This window comes from Zootoca vivipara, chromosome 8, assembly GCF_963506605.1.
Source record: "Zootoca vivipara chromosome 8, rZooViv1.1, whole genome shotgun sequence".
Taxonomy (NCBI): domain Eukaryota; kingdom Metazoa; phylum Chordata; class Lepidosauria; order Squamata; family Lacertidae; genus Zootoca; species Zootoca vivipara.
Genome location: NC_083283.1, coordinates 18,985,891 through 19,002,839, shown reverse-complemented (window position 1 = coordinate 19,002,839; position 16,949 = coordinate 18,985,891).

The window sequence follows — 16,949 nt, the reverse complement described above, 5'->3', positions numbered from 1 at the left end:
TGATATACAATATGTAGAAAACCATATGGCATTGCCTTATTACAAGTCAGACTACTTTGGTTCATGGAGCTCTTGCTTTGACTGGCAACAGCTTTCCAGAGTCAGGACATCACTGTTGTGGAGGGTGGGGTAATTAAAAAAATAAAATCATCTTCTCAGACTGGGAATATCTCCTCACTCATCCAGTTTAGGGATATTCCACCATACTTCAGCAGAGTTTCTTTTCCTTCAGCAGAGTAAGCAGCTCATGTATATGTCAAGCTTTAATAATAAGTAAAATTGTAGCACAAAAACATACCATCTGCAGGGTTGTCATAGGGTTGTCATATGTCAGGAATTTGTCAGACGCAGCCGGTACTCCGCCTTCTTAAACAGCGTCCGGGTGGAAATTGCTGAAATGTCCTGGAAAATCTGGAGGTATGGTCGCTCATGTTGGTAGTGTAGATGTTGACAAATCACATTAAAAATAGCTCAAAACTAAAAAAAAGACAAAGCTCAAGAACTTTGGCCTTTAAAAGAGCAACAACTATTGCACCCGGATTTCCACTTTATGAAATATGGCAGCCCTAACTATCTGAGAGAAATTAAAGCAACATCATGAGGCAAAAATGACAGTTGGTCTCTCTAAATCAGGCATCCCCAAACTTCCGCCCTCCAGATGTTTTGGGCTACAATTCCCATCACCCCTGACCACTGGTCCTGTTAGCTAGGAATCATGGGAGTTGTAGGCCAAAACATCTGGAGGGCCGCAGTTTGGGGATGCCTGCTCTAAATGAACTTAACTGAATACCTGAAGGGAGGGGCTGATTCCAGAGCAGAACACAAAAGCCCCGCCCACCAGATGCCAGACATTCTGCTGTTCAAATTAGGCCCCAGAGTTTTTCTTACAGTCACTCTGGACCACCTCAATCAACTAGAAAATATGGCACCTCTGATTCAGGAGGAATACTCATTGTCTTATAACCACCTCACATACGAATCAGAACAAACGTACAATAAAGGCTGGACCACCATGTCAGCTTTGTGCAAGCAAATCAGGATGAATGTTCAATAAACAGGTGATCTGGAAGAGCCCTAGCAGAGGAAACATGTTCCCCTGGCAATATCTTAAGACAGGTTTATGGTGCCGATGAAAACACCCATTCACGAGAGCCAGGCTAGAAATTATTAGCTGCCTGTATTGAGTATTGGAAGGCTTCTTGCTGTTGACTCAAAAGAGTGGATCTGAGATCACTGCAGGGGAGGTCTATTCATAGAAAAATGTTTGAATTGATTCATACAGCTACATAGTTGTTCCAAAACACTTTGCCAGTCACCTTTTCCCCACTGTAGAAAATGATTGTATTTTTTCTGGACGTTAACAACATCCAATGCTGTCTTCTGTTTCATTCACCCTGCATGAGCATTATTACTATTATGAATCACCTCCTATGAAGCATCTCAAAGCAATTTCAAAGTACAATAACAACATATATAAAACTACTGCATATACATAAAAAAATCAATAAAAACCTGTTACATACATAAAAATAGTTAAGGTAATTACATTTATAAATGCAATTTCAAATCCATTACCTGCTGTGTTAAAAATATATTTGCATTTGTTCAAATGAAGCCTGATCTTATGCATATATACAGACAAGTGAGGTCTGTTAAATTCAATAGGGCCTTAGGCAGCATCAGAAAGGGTCAAGGTAAGCAATTTTATGGACAAGCAGCTCTTGCAAGTTAGCTTGGTTGGTTAGAGCCTGGTGCTGATCCCAGTATGGGTGCATATTCCTGCATTCCAGGATTTATTATTTATTTATTATTATTAAATTATTATTATTTCCCCAGCCACTTTGGGCAGCTCCCAACAGAATATTAAAAACACGATAAAACATCAAACATTAAAGACTTCCCTAAACAGGGTTGCCTTTAAATGTCTTCTAAAAGTCAGATAATTGTTTATTTCCTTGACATCTGATGGGAGGGCATTCCACAGGATGGGAGCCACTACCAAGAAGGCCCTCCACCTGGTTCCCTGTAACCTCACTTCTTGCAGTGAGGGAACCGCCAGAAGGCCCTCGGAGCTGGTCCTCAATGTCTGGGATGAATGATGGGGGTGGAGACGCTCCTTCAGGTATATTGGGTCAAGACCGTTTAAGGCTTTAAAGGTCAGCACAAACACTTTGAATTGTGCTTGGAAATGTACAGGGAGCCAATGTAGATCTTTCAGGACCGGTGGTCTTGGCAACCACTCCCAGTCACCAGTCTAGCTGCCGCATTCTGGATTAATTGTAGTTTCCGGGTCAGCTTCGAAGGTAGCCCCACATAGAAGTGCATTGCAATAGTCCAAGATGACATAAATCCTCAGATTGCATTTAAAAAGATATTTTCACCTACAAATTGAATGACAAAATTAAAATGGCTGCAGTCCCAAACATGCTTCCTTGAAAATTAACACCATTGGAATCAATAGGACTTCCTTCAGTGAAGATGCATTTGGGATGAGAGCACTAACGTGGGAAGTCACATTATTTCTCTTTCAGAAATATAACATGTGGGGCTGGTGGAATCTTTTTAACCACTACACCACATTGGCTCTCAAGTTTGTCCACAACTCATCAAAGTTGTGTGCATCCCCAAACTGAGGCCCTCCAGATGTTTTGGCCTACAACTCCCATGGTCCCTAGCTAACAGGACCAGTGGTCGGGGAAGATGGGAATTGTAGTCCAAAACATCTGGAGGGCCGAAGTTTGGGGATGCCTGATATACACCGAACAATCAGATACTGTAAAGCTACCAATTGTTACCAAACTTCAAACAGCTTGCTAAAGCTATCAACAAGCCTCCTGTTCCAACATTTCACCAGCCTCCAAATCTATGCAAACAATTAGTGAGAGCTGTACTTCGGTCCTGGATCTCACCCTTGTAATTCCAAACACTGTTATAACCTGTGCATGTCTCACAGAGACAGCTACCTTTGAAAGCCCCAGGACGGGTAGAACAGATTGGTTAACATGGTGGATATTTCTGCATACAAAATATTGGCTGCAGGCCCTGCAAGATAACATATGACTGAGTGCCAAAAATACTGGGATGTCATATCCAGGACTACAACCGACCTATGCGCACATTCCAGAAACCACAAATTGGCAATTTGGACCGAAGAAGTGGAACAACCAGTCTGGTGGAGCACATTCTGCTCCTGAGCATCACAGCTGGTCAGGCTCAACAATAATTGTGATAGGGATGCCAAGAGATCCAACAATGTTAGCAAAGAGGAACAAGTTCTGGGTTTATGTGCTGGAGACATTAACACTCTATTGCCTTACTCAACCTGGAGGATTGTAACAGCATCGCTTCCCATTAGCAAATGAAGTCATTCTGAGCAATCCATCCCCAAATCTCTATAACTCCCACCTTGGAAACAGCAACATGTAATTTTCATCACAGCAGTTGATGAAGATGGAAGCCCAAACATTTTGCTGCCTAAATAAAAATACTTCTATTTGTTCAATCGCAGTAGCATATACATTATTTCAGAGGTTTACCAAATTCTAAAAGGGCTCCAAATCTAGTTCCTGCACCAGTGCTCTATAATAAAATGCATTTTTAATGTTATTTCACATAAGGCATGCATTTCTATGCACACAAGTTTGCTAGTATAAGCATTTCTGTACTGTATATATTGGCTTGCTGGAAAGCTGCATTGCAAAATTCAGAGGAGTGGGAATTTTGGAGAACAGCAGTGTTTCGATTCACATACCATTTTCAGGAAGTGAGAATTTGGTAGGTTTGCCTTTAAATGCCATCTTAATAATAATAAAAATCGCCCCATCCCTACTTACAATCCATTACCAGCTTGTGTAGGCTGGAACAGCTAGGTAATGGATTATCTACGCCTGAGGAAATAATTGCAGCGCACAGGTGATCAATTGTGTAAAATAAGAAGAAGTTGGATTTGCTGAGCTTTAGGGGGGAAAGAGCGGGGAAAGCCAAACAGGGAAAACATGAGATGAAGAGGCTTTGATCACTAGATTGTGTCCTGTAAAAAGTGAGCGAATTAACTGTTGTTGCTCTGGTCCATATGGTCACAAAGAGTCGGACACGACTAAATGACTAAACAACAACAATCCCACTGTGAACATCTACTGTGGAAACAGCCCAATATATGCAGCACTGGTTTTATCCTGGATATCACACAAAAGCTAAAATGACTTATCTAGGGTGAAAAATGCAGCGTTCAAAATGCTGGGAGACGTGAGAGTGAGGCGGCATAGCTTGCTAAAATGACCACGGTTCCATGCTCGCCTTTGGTTTCACCACTGCTGTGCTCCTAGGAAGCCACAGCTGAGCCCCAGGCTCCCTATGACGCGCTTCTGGATTTTTAAATCAAGGAACAGGTGACGAAACCTACAGAGAATGTATTATATTCCATTTGAGGAAGGGAGTTAAGTTTAAAGCATGCTTGCTTGCTTCCTCTTTTCATGTACCCTTCTGACTTGAAATGAAAATGTTTAAAGGTTGAGGAGCTGTAGCGCCGTGGCATTTGGTGCCAACCCTGTTATTGGGCAAGTGAAGAGAGGGCCTCAGGCAGCTGGTTATAGGTGTCCTGAAAGGGCAAGACATTGTTGGTTACTTAATTTATTGCAACCCCCCAAATAAAAGATACACAGGAAGAGATGCTTGTGAGATTGCTTGCCTCAGCTGTCAAAATGACTATGCACATTGCCTTGGGGTGGGAGCAGATGCCACTGACTGGTCCACCTCCAGCAGTGAAATATTTGTACCAGCCAGCTATTCAAAGAGCAAGAGCAATTGTGGGGAACTAGGGGCTGTATACGGCCCTCCAGCCCTTTCATTCTGCCCCTCAGAACTCTCCCCTGGCCACACCCCTTTTCCAGACCACACCCCTCACTGACCCTACATTGCAATCTGTGTGGTTTTGCCGACTGTCCTTGAATTCTCATAATATTTGATAACGAGCTCTTCACCCTGGCCCCTGACACCTGAGGTGTGTGTTTTCGGGGCCCTGCCCTATTCTTGTGGTAACATGCCCCTGGGACCTGCTGGTGAAGGGAGATAGTAGTAGTAATAATAATAATAACCACCATCACAATACCTCTTGCTCATCTGGATGGAGGAAAGAGAGGGGTGTGCCACTGTGTGTATAATATATTGCATCCCTTTCTGTGACCATTTGGGTCCATAGCTGCCAAGTCTCCTGTTTTTCGCGGGAAACCCCCGTATTTAAACCCGTTTCCCACTGTTATCCCAAATAGAGAAAAATCCCATAAATCCCCCAGATTTCCTACCTGCCAGGGAGGCTCCTTCTGCGCATGTCTGGACATGCGCAGAACCGATTTCGGATGCCGCTCTGCCCATGTCTGGGCACCAGAAATTGGGCAGCGCCGGCACCGGAAGTTGCTTCTACGCATGTCCAGACATGCGTAGGAGCGACTTCCGGTGCCGCGCCACTGCAGATCCCGGATGTTTGGGTCTCTGGCCTCACCCACCCCCCACATGTAGCCTTCAGAAGTTTGCCCAGATTGGAAAGAGGTCCTTGTGGCTGAAAAATGTTTCCCATCCCTGAGCAAGAGGAAAGAAAGCTGCTCTCTTTCACCCCAGCCTCGTCAACATGAGCAGAATAAGGTGATGGCGAGCAAAGGTGGAATAATGGATTGCACCACTTCAGAGTAACAATAGGAATTGAAACCTCTGAATGTTTTTCTGTGCCAGAATGCTCTGTGAGTAATTAATACTGATACATATCTAACATTAGTATATTAGGTCAGCTTTATCTCCACTGTGCCAGAAGGTGTTTCTTCTATTTGTAACATGGGGGAATCTTGAAAAATGTGTCAAGCACATTTATGCAGTATGCTATGTTCTATCGCCTCTAAATTCCTCCACTTCATTCTGCTGCCTCGTCCCACCTTATGTTCTTGGCATGCATCCCAGGGTCAGCTGAAATAGGTTTGCATCTGTTCAGTGCCTGGATGGGCAAGCACCTGAGAACCCCATGCCTGCCTCCTTGAGTTCCATGATGGAATGAATCAACATAAAGGGGGGGATCTTACACCTTCCATAATCTACACTGAACAGAGGGAGTGATGTCTTGACAGAATAAGAGGTTGGCATGGCAGCAACTGATTGCAAGCAAGTTATTTGTCTGTTTGTGCACCAACATCTGTTTCCAGCCCTTGCATCTCTGAATAATCCTAGGAAGTTTCCCAAGTGGAAAGGCAGTGGATTGCTCAAGGTCATTCAGTTTGGAGAAGCATGTTCTTGCGTGTCCCACAGATGGATAATTGAGAGCTATCAAGATTAACATAAAGATTTGGAAATGAGGAGCAAGCAACCAGAGAAGTTTCCTCTTGATCACATCTGCTGTACATGCTTTCAAAGAGTAAAGTCAGACAGCACACCCACCCGTTTTGATGAGAAGAATAAAATCTGTAAATAATGGATTGGTTCCATAAATTTTTTGGATGGTGTTGGTGGAAAGGTTGTGTTGTTGTTGTTGTTGGCGGTGGTGGTGGTGGGGTTAAAGGTTGCTATCTCTTGTTATGTCTAGCTCTGACCTGGTGCCAGTTCTCAGAAGATGAACCAAACGTTCCACAGGTTGAGGACCATGAGGTGCTGGCAGGGTGTCCTGGAAGCAATGCTGAAGATCTCCTTGGATTGGGGGAAGGGCTCTCTGGTGGGAGATGCTCCTGAAGAATCACTCCATGAGAACATCAGTACCAAAAGGCTGTTACAAGATGTATGTATGAACCCCCCCCCCCACATCCATCAAATATATAGACCTGTGGTTTTCAACATGGGGCCCACGGCCCACAGGAGGGCAATTCGAGAATGAGTTATTAACAGTTAATGGCTTTTAGGCTTCCTCCACGTGAATAGGAGTTCACTTTTTGAATAATAAGGATTATATGTCATTGGGGTGGGGGAGGCATCAGGATTTTAGAGATGCTTAGGTGGGGCATGGCCAAAAAAAAGGTTGGGAACCACTGGTATAGATCCAATGTACACTAATGGGAGGGCTGGAACTTTTTGCCTGGAGTTAGGATGCACATCCATTCAAAATGCATGTATACATTCAAGCCTTATGCCCAGCAAAGGTTATGGCACAAAAAGGAGTAGAAAAATGGATATGAAAAGAGAGTATACGAGTGCTGCTTCAGAGAGCAGGGTTACAAAAAGAGGGGAGCAATTAATCACACACCTTAATTCTAAAAAGGAAAGGATCCATACCTACCCAAAGCCCTAGACCAGTTCACCTGTGAGATCACCTTACCCAACCTGTGCCCTCTCGACTGCTTTGATCCACAGAATTGGCACTCTTATAGGAGCCACATACTACCCATTCCACATTTGTAACAACTCAGTCTTTCGGTCTGGCAGTGCCTACACTTTAGAACTCCCTGACTATTGAGATCAAGCAGGGTGCCTTCCCAGTACTCTTTCTGGCACCTGCTAAAACCATTCTTGCTTACACAGGTGCCTAGAAAGTTGAGGCAATTTTAATCTGTTTTAGTATTTTAACTTTTGTACGTTTTAAATCAGGGTTGTGATATTTCTCTCTCTTGAGTTTGTTGTTTTATCTTTTTGTAAACCACTTTGAGGTTTGTTGTGTGTGTGTGTGTGTGTTTTTTTTACAATCAAGCACAGTATAATTTTTTAATGAAATAAATAAAATAATAAATAGAGAGTGAGCTACAGACTCACACTAAAAATAAATAGTGGGAAGGAGGCATATAGATTATCTTGGGAGATCTGGGATCTATGCTTCCCACAAGAATTACAGAATCCTAAACCAGCAAGACAACTGTGGCCCTCACCCATTCCTTGGTCCATAATCCAGTTGAGTGTAGAGCTGATCCTTGATATTGCTGAGGAGAAAAGAGGGGGTCCCGCTGGTGTTGTGAATTAACTAACTATTGAGAACCTGGTGTTTCATTATACTTTAACTTCTGTGGAGTGGGGACGGGGCTTCTATAGTGAGTTAATAACATAACACTTAAGTCCGTTGAAATGCTACTTTTTCCTTCTGGTGCACTATTGTGTTTTGCAACCAGAAGTTTGAAGTGAAGGGTACATGACCTTAATTTTGGGGTGACCGTATCTTTATCTCTCTAATTTCTGAAGAATAAATTCACATTAAAGTAGATTTAATTGTCTGCGTGAAGTTCTTCTCCTGCTTACAGAAGGAGGGCTGGTAAACATGAGCATTAGTACACTGATCTTTTCTGCAGCTATTAGGGTCAGGATGTTAATTACTTTTATCAGGTTATGTTTGAGATAGGAGCTTGTACAGAAATAACAGCTAGCTCAGCGGGGGGCGGGCAGGGATATTTTATATTAAATTTAAGGGGGCTGCAATGATGCCACACTCCAAGGAAATAAACCATGCAAAAAGTACAAACTAGCGCCCACTGCTGTAAGGTCCAGGGCCTGGACAAAGAACAATGACATAGGATGTGTCTATGGACCCAGAGTCATTGGGTAAGGGTTTACAGTGGTGCCTCGACTTACGAATTTAATCCGTTCCGAAGGCACCTTCGTAGGTCGAAAAATTCGTTAGTTGAAAAACGCCATTGGAAACGCGATTTCCCATAGGAATGCATTGGAAATGGAAAAATTTGTAAGTCTAAAAATTCGTAAGTCAAAAAATCCCTATCTAAAACCGCCAAGGTTTCCTTTCGGATGTTGAGACATTCGTAAGCGCGCGGCCATTAGCCCCATTCGTAAGTCGAAAAATTCGGTTGTTGAGTCGTTCGTAAGTCGAGGTACCACTGTATTCAAGAATAAGCAGTCCCTAAGTCTCATTTACTGTTAGCAGCAGTGGTTAGGGTGCTGTCTGGGAGGCTAGAATATATAAGGTTTCTGGATAAAACGTGGCTTCTTGCTTCTGATTGTAGGTCCCACCCAGTGCCAGATTAACATATAAACTAAACAAGCTATAGCTTAGGGTCCCGCTCTCTTGGGGGCCCCCAAAAAAAATTAAAGGAAAAAAAACTGGATGTACATTTCCAAACTATAACATAAAAACAAATAAAACCTACCATACAGCAACAGAGTTTTGTGTTGTGTAGGCTCCTATTTGTTATGTGCAAATGGCTTTCGATACCATTAGGTCCATAAATGACCATATAGCATATATTCAACACAAAAAACAGCGACAATTTGTTGTTGACAAAGGACAGCTGGACATATAAAGGGCCCCATTGCCTTCAGTAGCTTAGGGCCTCACCAAACCTAAATCTGGCCCTGGTCCCAACCCTGCCAAATTCTATGCTGAGCAGACCTTGGACCAGGGGCATAGTGGGTGGGGGTGCTGGCAGGGTGACATGAGAAGGACACAACAGGCATGCACTCTTCAAATGTGCCACAAACCTCAGTCCCCTGATTCCTTCTTACCTTAGAACCAGCTATTCCCTGTGCTAAAGCAAGGTTTTTATACGCCTGAGAGCTGGACCATAAAGAAGGCTGATCGCCGAAGAATTGATGCTTTTGAATTATGGTGCTGGAGGAGACTCTTGAGAGTCCCATGGATTGCAAGAAGATCAAACCTATCCATTCTTAAGGAAATCAGCCCTGAGTGCTCACTGGAAGGACAGATCATGAAGCTGAGGCTCCAATACTTTGGCCACCTCATGAGAAGAGAAGAATCCTTGGAAAAGACCCTGATGTTGGGAAAGATTGAGGGCACTAGGAGAAGGGGACGACAGAGGACGAGATGGTTGGACAGTGTTCTTGAAGCTACGAACATGAGTTTGACCAAACTGTGGGAGGCAGTGGAAGACAGGAGTGCCTGGCGTGCTCTGGTCCATTGGGTCATGAATAGTCGGACAAGACTAAACGACTAAACAACAACAACAAAGCAAGGTTGGATCCAAAAGAGTTCCTACCAGGGAGTAATGGGAAACCAAGCTGTTGGAGTCCAGGGGTCAGCAAACTTTTTCAGCAGGGGGCCGAACTATATTTTGAACGAAAAAAATATGAAAGAATTCCTATGCCCCCAAAATAACCCAGAGATGCATTTTAAATAAAATCACACATTCTACTCACGTAAAAACACCAGGCAGGCCCCACAAATATCCCAGAGATGCACTTTAAATAAAAGGACACATTCTACTCATGTAAAAACATGCTGATTCCTGGACCCTCCATGGGCCGGATTTAGAAGGCGATTGGGCCACATACGGACCCCGGGCTTTAGTTTGGGGACGCCTGTGTTGGGCTATGCTGAAATGGCAAAGTTGACTGGAAAGCTCAGGAACCAAGAGGACAAAAACTTTAAAAAAGAATGGGAAAAAATTATAATCTACTTAGGGGACCACTGCAAGCAGATGAAAACATCAACAGAATTTTAATCTCACTTGTATTGTAACAAATGTTATGGACAATATGGATTGATATAAAATATAGACTACGGAATAATATGCAGTTTTAAATGTTATCAATAGGGCACATGAAGGGGATGGGGGGAAGTCTCGAGATTCAGAGTAATCTCTATATATGGATATGTATTTGGATTGTTATAAAATTACGGTATATTGGTAAAACCAAATACAGTAAAAAAAAAAAAGCAAGGTTGGATCCTCTGTCCACAATGGATTTAAGAATACAGCAGAGATCAGTTTAAGTTTGATTAATATGCTTGGTGGATGGAAACCAAAGGATAGACAAATGGGGCAGGGTTTCCAATTGCAGCTTGGCGATATCTACATGCGCTTGTAAATCCCACTAAACCAGATAGGCTTGAATAAACATGCATAGGAGCAAGCTGTTGGTCTGATTTGCCCATGTTCCCTTTGTTGTCTTCAGAGAGGGCAAGTCTGATCTGTGGCCAGCGCATGCTAGGCCATGAGAACACACTTCTTTGAACAGCAAACCCTGCAGATAAATCCCTCGAAGGGAATGGACAGGGGAAGAGGCTCAATGACCTTTAAAAGCAAAGAGAGGGGAGATCTGTCAAATAGCTGCTTTCAAAAGTGCAGAGAAAGGGACTCCCCAAACATCCCACATCCAGCTCTTCGGCTGATGTCTTGAAGGGTTGTGTTGGCCAGAGCTTACAAAGAAAAGCATTTGTGTCCAGGCAGGAGCTAACTTGTACATTTCATGAGTCTTTATTACTGCAAGCTCCTCCAGGCAACCGATTTATTCATCCTGATTTGCTTGCACAAGGCTTGAACAGAGGTTAGATTATATCCATTCTTTATAGAGTGTCCTAAACTACTTCTTTAAACAATGTGTTTACCTACTTCTTTAAACAATGTGTTTACCAACTTAACTTAACTTAAGTGGCTTGCAAAGGATCAGTACAACAAATAGAGATCAGTTGAAACTATGAAAGAAAAATGATGTGTGATAGGTTTGTTTTTATTTTGAAAGTCTTCGGTAGTTGGAACTTCAGTAGGAAGGAGACTTGGCTGAGCTCATGCTCATATATATAAAGGTAAAGGTAAAGGGACCCCTGACCATTAGGTCCAGTCGTGACCGACTCTGGGGTTGCGGCACTCATCTTGCTCTATTGGCCGAGGGAGCTTGTGTATGAGTTTCCAGGTCATGTGGCCAGCATGACAAAGCCGCTTCTGACGAACCAGAGCAGCACACGGAAATGCTGTTTACCTTCCCGCTGGAGCAGTACCTATTTATCTACTTGCACTTTGACATGCTTTCGAAGTGCTAGGTTGGCAGGAGCTGGGACCGAGCAACAGGAGCTCACCCCGTCGTCGGGATTAGAACAGCCAACCTTCTGATCGGCAAGCCCTAGGCTTTGTGGTTTAATATTATTATAAAATAATATAAAAGTGTGTGTGTGTGTGTAATTTTTTTTATTAAATTTTCTGTTTTGCAAATTAGGGTATTCATTTAAACAACTTTAGAATGTCCATGACTTGCCTTCTCTTTCCATGGTTCATTTTGCATAACAAAAATCCCTACATATTTTACCTAAACCAAACCATTCAGTATTCCATAATTATAGGGACTTTCAACTCCCAAGAGACTGCGATCTACTCACGGGGGGGGGGGGGGGGATGGCAGTGATCTACCCCTCAGGTCAAAGATGTTGAACTTTTTTAGGGAGGAAAGTTCTGTTTTTCGGGAAGGGGAAGGGGAAAGATTAGGGAGGAAACTGTCAGACTGCAGTAAAGGGGAAAGGGTTTTAGATGCTCACTGAAAGATTGCTATGGAAACAATCTGACTCACAGCCCAAATTACATCTTCTTTCCGGCAATCATGCAAAAATGGAGGGTGGGGCGAGGGGGTGGGGCTGGATGCTCTTAGGCAAAAGCAAAGGAAATGGAGTCCGCAATCGACAGCAATCGACTGGTCGATCCAGATCGATTTGTTGGACATCATTGCATTATTACATCCATCAAAACTTATCTACACTGTTGAATTTATCTTAATCCTGCCAACATTTTCAAGTGTACACAATCCCCCCCTATATTCAATAAACATTTTCCAATCTTCTTAAAATGTATGTTCTTCTTGTTTTCTTATTCTATATGTTAGGCCTGCAAGCTGCACATATTCCATCAGTTTAAATTGCCATTCTTCTTTAGTTGGGACTTCTCTCATTTTCCATTTTTGGGCCAGCAAAACGTGGGCTGCAGTAGTGGCGTAAATAAATAACCTTTTTTTGACACCTGGGAATTTCCATAACTGCGGCCCTCCAGATGTTTTGGCCTACAACTCCCATGATCCCTAGCTAAAAGGACCAGTGGTCGGGGAAGATGGGAATTGTAGTCCAAAACATCTGGAGGGCCAAAGTTTGGGGATGCCTGATCTAAGCATAGCTGCCAAGTTATTCCTTTTTTTAAGGGATTTTCCCTTATGCTGAATAGGCTTCCTCGCGAGAAAAGGGAAAACTTGGCAGCTATGGATCTAAGCTGTGCACCTGAGCCATGGGGGATCAATAACAATGTTTCAGTGATTGGGCAGGGATATAAGGGATTAGGTGCTTCAGGTATCCTGGACCCAAATTGTTAGGGTGCTTGCAAATTACTACAAGAACCTTGACCCAGGCCCAGGAGTGTATGGGAAGCCAGAGAAGCCTTTTGAGCACTGGAGTTATATAAAGACTGATTATCGTCTGTTCCCATCAACTGTCTAGCTGCAGCATTTTGTATCAGAGTGCACTGCAATAATCATGTCTTCAGGATGTCAGTGCATGCCTCACCATGACCAGTCTATCCCTACCAGACAATGGTAGTAGTTATATGACAATGAACATCCATTCTGCTTTGCTTGCAGGGTGCTTATATCTTTCATTAGTCATTTGTCCATCCTCCACTTTTCGATGAGTTTCCACATCAGCCAAATTACAAAAAGAGTGCTTCTCCCCCCCCCTTTCTTTAAAGGGGATTTGTTCGTTGGGGCAACATAGCAATGTTATCCACTTGAATGGTGCAAAGCTAAAGTTCTAATGTATACTGATATTTCTCCCACAAATGAGTGGGAGTCTGGAGACACACCCTGTGTGTTCATGGGATTATTGCACAATGTTTGTATTTATGGTCAGTTTTTACAGGTCTCCACTTGAAGGGGTTAGGGACCCAGGTGGTGCGGTGGGTTAAACCACAGAGTCTAGGGCTTGCTGATCAGAAGGTCGGCGGTTCGAATCCCTGTGATTCCCTGCTCTCGTCGCTTGGTCCCAGCTCCTGCCAACCTAGCAGTTCGAAAGCACGTCAAAATGCAAGTAGATAAATAGGAACTGCTACAGCGGGAAGGTAAACTGCGTTTCCGTGTGCTGCTCTGGTTTGCCAGAAGTGGCTTTGTCATGCTGGCCACATGACCGGGAAGCTGTACGCCGGCTCCCTCGGCCAATAATGCGAGATGAGTGCAGCAACCCCAGAGTCGGTCACGACTGGGCCTAATGGTCAGGGGTCCCTTTACCTTTAGCAAGGGACCCAGGTGGCGCTGTGGTTAAACCACAGAGCCTAGAGCTTGCTGATCAGGTGGTCGGCAGTTCGAATCCCTGCGACGGAGTGAGCTCCCGTTGCTCGGTCCCAGCTCCTGCCCACCTAGCAGTTCGAAAGCACATCAAAATGCAAGTAGATAAATAGGAACCGCTACAGCGGGAAGGTAAACGGCGTTTCCATGTGCTGCTCTGGTTTGCCAGAAGCGGCTTTGTCATGCTGGCCACATGACCTGGAAGCTGTACGCCGGCTCTCTCGGCCAATAATGCGAGATGAGCGTGCAACCCCAGAGTCGGTCACGACTGGACCTAATGGTCAGGGGTCCCTTTACCTTTACCTTTACTTGAAGGGGTTAGTATCAGGACATGTATCCACCATGTGTCTTCAGCACTGCAGGGTTTCTAGGTACCAAAGAGCACAAACCTTTTATCCATCCTCACAGGTGAAACACCCATTACACACACACACACACAAACAAACAATTATTGTGAATTTTGTTTTTTTTTAGCAAAGTCTTCATTATGCAAGACCGGTTGTAATTTTCTAAAGCAACAACAGTAACCAACCCAAAATCAAAAATGCATCCAGATAATACATTTTGCAATGTTGACAGAATGGTTTTGAAAAACTATAACTTCTGTAATAAAATCTAATTGCACAGATACCCAGCCTTAGTCCTTAGAACTAGCAATTAGCAACATGTTTTAATATTTCAAAATAAAACCATAACCGCTGCTAATTAGTTAGCCACATTTTGACAGTTTGGTGCTAATAAACCTGAATAATCTGTTTTCTTTGGATGCTAGAAAGATTTGAATATTGTCTCATTAAGATATCATATTTTTGGTTCGAGGCAATAATATGTAACTGGGAAACTATCTTTCACAAACATACTGCATGGCAGATTCTATGCTACTTAGCTGAGATCCACAGTGTGCCCTTTGCTATATTTCAAACATGTCTATCCTATTTTGAACCTGACATCAACCCAAAAATGTCTCACACATAAAGGACATTTCCTGATTTTACACCCCTCCCATCTTCCCTTCAGCATGGAAGAGAATGAAGCTAAGCTGAAACAATTCATAGGGATAGTTCACATATAAAATCCTCATCACATGAAAGCTAACTAATGGCACAAGCTTTTATGTGCTGCAGTCTACTTCTATCAGATGCATGTAGTGTTATCCTGAGTTACAGGTACCATACATATGCGGGTGGTGCTGTGGGATAAACCACAGAACCTAGGGCTTGGCGATCAGAAGGTCGGCGGTTCAAATCCCTGCGACAGGGTAAGCTCCCGTTGCTCGGTCCCAGCTCTTGCCAACCTAGCAGTTCAAAAGCACGTCAAAGTGCAAGTAGATAAATAGGGTTTACCTCCAGTGGGAAGGTAAACGGCGTTTCTGTGTGCTGCTCTGGTTCGCCAGAAGCGGTTTAGTCATGCTGGCCACATGACCTAGAAGCTGTACGCCGGCTCCCTCGGCCAATAGAGCGAGATGAGTGCCGCAACCCCAGAGTCGGTCGCGACTGGACCTAATGGTCAGGGGTCCCTTTACCTTTACCTTTTACAATGTAAAGTGGGATAATATACAAGGCAAAGGAAAGTGAAATGCAGAAAGCACAAACAGTGAGAAATGATATTAATAACAGCTGCAATTCAAAGAGCAGCTGGTGATAGCACAGATGATAGGAGACCAAGAAAGGGGAGACCCAAGGGACCCCATTTTGTCTCATACACCAGGCATTAGCTAGAGACTCCATCGACTTTAGCTTTTTGCCTCAGGAATCAGCCTTTTGCAATCAAAGCATAACTTTGGTCTCCTCAGCAACCTTTTAACCCAGCTTGAATGGAGAAAAGCATAAGCTGTAGACTTTTCTGTCACTTTTTAAACCTTCCTTACTCATTCCTCCATGTACATCAAAAATTGCAATGGTCAGCAGAAGCTGACTTGAGGCTGCTAAAATCCTACCCCCATCTTGTGACCATTTTAGATCTTGCCTTCTTTGCCTCTGTCCTACTTACCTAAAAATTGTACGGACCAGCAAAATAAGCTAGAAAACCCCCAGACATGCTGTCATCTCAGATGAAATAAAATAGTATGTTGCTATACATTGTCATGGTAAGTGTGTTGTGTAAAATACTACAGCTCCCTTTGGGGAAAGCCATGACTATTTAAAATGGTACTACAGTATAACACTTTAAATTTATGATGTGAATGTGGTGAGGGCAGGGCTGCCTTAAGCATATGCGGTGCTGGGGTGCAAAGATCCTCCTGGCACCACCCTGGTTGCCCAGACCCAGGCGTGCAGGAGGGCAGAGCCAGCCGGCCACCTCAGCGTCTTGCTGGCTCGGTCACCCCTGAACTCGTGGTGCAGAGCCCCCACAGCAGAAGAGCCTGCCGCGGCGCTCCGACCAATGGGCAGGCTCTTCCCTGGACTCAGCTCTTAGGCCCCAGACTCTCAGCCTGGCACCCCTGAGAGTCCGGTGCCCGGGTGCCCACACTCCTAGCACCTATGGGTAAGACGGCCCTGGGTGAAGGCCATGTACAAAACAATTGATTACAGAGTAATTGCGGCGTGCATGCATGTGTGAACCAGGATTGAGGCTTGTTGGTTTGAATCTGAGATACTAATGGAATAACTTCAGGCTATGCAGCATCTGGCTCCGTGTTTTTTTTTATTCTTATGAACAATCCCAGAAGATTTCAGATACAGTATGGTGATACATCAAAAGGAAAGATAAAGCTTTCAGGAAAGAGGGCATATGGTCTTGGACTGTAGCAATTATAAAGTAGCAAAGCCACCCACTCAGTGCTAAAAATGATCGTGCAAACTGAGCAGCAAAGTAAGCAGACGGTCTGAAAACACAGTGTGTAAATTCTTTTCTAGAAAGAAAATATTGGGGATATTTCCCTTCCTCATTAAAAACAGTAGCACTGTGCTCTAGCGAGTTCAGACAGGGGACTTTCTCAGCAGAACCTGGAGAATGAGGGCCCCTCCAGACATCCATAATGCTTTTGGCTCATGATA